Consider the following 4764-nt stretch of genomic DNA (forward strand, 5'->3'; position numbering starts at 1 on the left):
AAAATTGCATCATCAAATGAAGTTTTGATCTAAGATGGCCACCCAGTTGAAAAACTTCATGAAGCTTCCTATCATAATGGCTAAAAGCTAATAACCTCTTCTCTAACCCCGACCAAACTCTAAATCATGAATACAAACTCTTACCATCAGATTGAAGATACAGCGTTCCACTGTTAAATTAGGTTAAACTGAAAAGTGCCTTTGTCTATCAGTCGATCCTGAAGCTAAACATGAACTACAGTGGAATGCCATCATCTGCCATCTTCTGCTCTTTGAACAATGTGTACTTTTGATGCTGACTCTGTATATGAATGTATGTTTGTAAACAATAGTTCTTAATAAGACAAATAAGCAGATTACCTTCCTCTTTCAAACCATATGTTTTTATGGTTCAGTGTTATTCCTTCACTCTCCAAATCAAATACCACACGCAATATAACCTTCCATAAAATTAAGGACATCAACTTGTATTAATAGCCTTCCCAATGTTGACAGGTTTTCTACTGCAGAATAATTTTTCTCACATTACTACTCCTTTCATAACCTTCTGAACAATCTTGCTCCACTCAAAACCAGACATGCTTTAATCACTCATACTGCACCTTTTTTCACTCCCACTCTAAGACAATTGAAAGCAAAAGGACGTAAACTTGAAAGACCTTATAAGAAAACTGGTCTCACTGTGCACAAAGATTTGTATTCAAATTATACATATATTTTTAATTACAAAGACTACATTTCTGCTGCCAAATCCATATATTTTTCTGGGTTAATAAGTTCAAATGAGAGTAACTCTAAGGCCCTCTTCTCTCAACTTGCAAATATTACACAACCACAGGATTCACTTCCTCTCCACCTGTATTCCTCTAGTCTGTGTAACAATATGGTATCATTTTTCACCTCTAAAATAGCACATATCAACCAACAGCTCAGAATCAGAATCAGAATCAGCTTATACCCACTTCTGCTTCAATAACATCTGCTCCCATTTCATTTGTCCCCACTCATTTACTTTCAGTATTCAACTTTCCCTCTGTAAATTTAGTCTCCAATCTACCCTCACCTCTCTGTCACCTCTCATCACAGACTTTATACATTTTTTCTTTACCACTAGTATTGTTTCTCCCATCCTCAAAACAGCTTCTGTAACACCAATACTCAAGAAACCTGGTTGCAAACTCAATAACCTTAATAATTTTCATCCAATTTTAAACTTCCATTCATTTCCAAAATTCTTGATAAAAGAGTAGCTGCTCAATTCCATACCCATCTATCCTGCAGTCTCTGTCCCCTTCATGGTACTGAAACAGCATTTCTTAAAGTGACCTACTTCTTGCTGCTGGTTCAATAACCATTCTCCTTCTGCTTGATCTAACTGCGGCCTTTGATCTCACACACCATCTTGCTTGACAGACTGTCCTTACTTAACTGGTTTTACTCATACCATCCAGTCCCCTTCACCTGAGGTGTCCCCTAGGGTTCTGTCCTGGGGCCCCTGTTTTTTATCATTTATCTTTTTCCCATGGTAAGATTTTGCACAAACATCATATTCACTTTTACTTATGGCGATGACACCCACCTCTACCTCTGAACCAAACCTAACTTCATAGGCACAAAATCTACATTGAACAAACTTCATAACTCTTCGCTTCCTATCCATAACTCCTCCATTTTTCCCTCCCCAAGAGTCTTGGTGTCATCCTTGACAGCACCCTTTCCTTCGCCTCCCATGTCAATAATGTTACTCAGTCTGCCTATTTCCATATTCATAACATCAATCATCTCTGTCCTTCTCTCACTCCTCAATTTACTGTTGTTCTTGATGACAGTCTGGTCACTTCACATTTAGATTATTGTAATTCTCTTATTTTTGGCCTTCTACATAAAACCCTTCATAAATTACAACAGGTCCAAAACTCAACCACCCGTATCATCACATGAAGCCCTTTAATCCATCACATCGCATCTATTCTACACTAGCTTTATTGGCTCCCCATCGCATATCACATCAGCTATAAAATTCTCCTTCACAGCTGTCCACAGCCTCGCCACTACCTATCTTTCTGACATCCTTCACATTGCTACAACCTCAGATCTTCTTCCTCCATTCATCGTACTTCCACGCCTTGTTACCACGGGTAGCAGAGCAGTCAGTTGCTCTACTCCTGAAATTCTGAAAGTCAATGCCACTTAATCTCTGTGACACAGACGCACTACCACATTTTAAATTCAAACTCAAAGCTCATCTGTTTAAACTAGCTTACTCCCTCTGATCAACGCTGAATTGTCTCTTTTAACTTGTAAATTGTATGTTTTTTCTTACTTATTTTATTGTTTTGTTTTTGTTAAACAATAAAAAAATAAACATTAAATAAAATGCATTATTATTATTATTAATAAATATCTGACTTGTCCTGACATTAAAGGAATATTGTATCGTATTTACGAACGCTTACATCAGGGCAAGATCTGCCAAGCTTGATTGGTGATTTATGAGTGGCCACAGCACCTTAACATGAGGCCCGTTTTTGCGGCCACATTGTACAGCTGTTTTTGTGGAAAAGGATTCGATTAGACACAAGAAATAATGAAATAACTTTCCATTCACAAATACAACAGGTGCTAAAGTACTGAAAACATAGAAGGAAATATTTCCTTGAGGTGTATTTCAGGTTCAGACATGGTCAAAGGGCTCATTAGGTGATGTTAAGTTTTTTTAATCTATAGGTGCATATTATTATTGAAGTATTAAAAGAAATCTTCTCTGATAAATTTAGAGGGTAAGAATTTCTCTATGTCCTGTTTGTGTCTTCCTTTTGTGTCTGCTCTTCTACACCCTAATACCCCATGGAGCGGGAGCATGGAAAGATTTTCTGAGATTTTCGTTTTTCTTTTTCTGAATGCTTCCAAAATTCAAAGGCAGCTGAGCACATTTCAGAAAGCTCTTAAATTACTTGTTCTTTGATAAAACACACTTTTTTAGAAGACTATACTTTTTTTAGTTAATGAGGGTGTATTATTCAGTAAAAATGCTGAACCTCTTGAAATTAAAATGCTCTTTTGAAAAGTAAATAATATGCACTTATTCCGGTTGCAAATCATTAACAGCAGTAATGGGGAAGGGCCAGACTTCTTGTTTAGGTCATAAAACTATGGTCACTTTGATGATCTCAGATCAGTTTATTTAGCAGTTCAGCAATCCAGTCCAGTTCGATACACCAGGGGGGCAGGCTGTTTGAGTGGCAGGTCATGAAACAAGATGGGATTCAAAATGGGATTCACATCCAATGTTGGAGGTGACTGAAATGTCTAAGATACAATTTCTTGATACAGAGAAACAAACTGATGATATCCAGCCAATATGATAGTTTGGTAATAGAAGGCATTGGCGATAGCATATTGTTTTGGTAGCATAAGAAACACTCTTATGGAATACCAAGATAAGGAACAGCAGCTAAAACATAAGAAGAACTGAAAGAGAAAGTCAAAATAATTTCAGAAATGAAAGTAACATTGGCGAATGGGACTCTGTTAGATGTGAACACTGAACTGGAAAAAATGCTAACACAATTTGAAGGTCTCTGTTACCAATAACATGCAGTACTACGAACAGATGTTGCGCAAAACTTTGAAAACTCTCAGGTTTGCATTAATAAATCTGTTCAGCAAATAGTTTCCAAAATCTCTTGTGGTTTGTTGATAGTCAAGGTGAATATTTTAAGAAAAAGTACAGCATACATTCTTTAGCTTTCCTTTTTATCTCACGATAAATTGCTATATTCTTATATTTCAGTTTTTAGGGCCTGTCTTTGGGCAGTGAGGTAGTACAGTTGTTGGGACCCACAGCCATGGATTTCAACATTAAACTCCGGTATGAACTCTTCTGGAAATTTTCAAAATAAAGTGCATTAACCTTCTTCCGACACAGCCAGGAAATGGGATAATTGTGGACTTCCTGTGACGCCGCTACCCAAATAAAAGCACAGCTGTTGCTACATCCGCCCTCTTTCCACACGGCCTCTAGTGGGACCGGTCAGGGGAGGCCCAGCGTGCTAATGTCTCTTTGCTGGCAAACAGACATAAACTCTTCAAACTGGATCCAAGAGTGTCATACGATCATCGATCATATGCAAAGATAAGGACGAATGAAATACTGTCCGTGTATCCGGTATTTTCATTCACGAAAAGGGGTAATTAAGGTCCGAGCCCTGTAGGAGCGGACAGGACGGGCCGCCCAGCTACAGCTCCGGAGCTAACCCTTTTGTTCAGAGCGAACGCACCTTCAAACCTCCCCGAAAAGCTACCGAGCTAACCGCTTGTTGAATGTGGATACTTTCTTTAAACTTCGCCCTTGGACAATGTTTCCTCACCAAGGTTATGAGGTTAAGTGTTTTGGGCAGAGACAGATTTAGGATGAAATGATCTAAACGTTTGTCATTTTATGAAGTTTGGTTTGTTTGTGTGAAACTCGGCTATTTTATTTCTAGCAGGCTATCTGCAGCACACGTGCCCGGTTTGTGTTCTTTGTATGTTTTTAAAGTTAAGACAGACTTTATTTAAAGGGTGATTTTAAACAGAACATTGAGATCCATAATAATTTCAACACAGTGTAATCTTCTGGTGCCAGTGTAAACAAACGTAGACACTCCTGTTAAAATAAATTACATCAATATTCTCTATGCATTTCCCAGTAAACAGTAGCTGATGTTTCACATCTGAAGGCAAGCTTTTAAGATCAGTTTTCAGCTTCTATTGTGCAGACCT

Source organism: Girardinichthys multiradiatus, chromosome 23, assembly GCF_021462225.1.
Source record: "Girardinichthys multiradiatus isolate DD_20200921_A chromosome 23, DD_fGirMul_XY1, whole genome shotgun sequence".
In the NCBI taxonomy this organism is placed as follows: Eukaryota; Metazoa; Chordata; class Actinopteri; order Cyprinodontiformes; family Goodeidae; genus Girardinichthys; species Girardinichthys multiradiatus.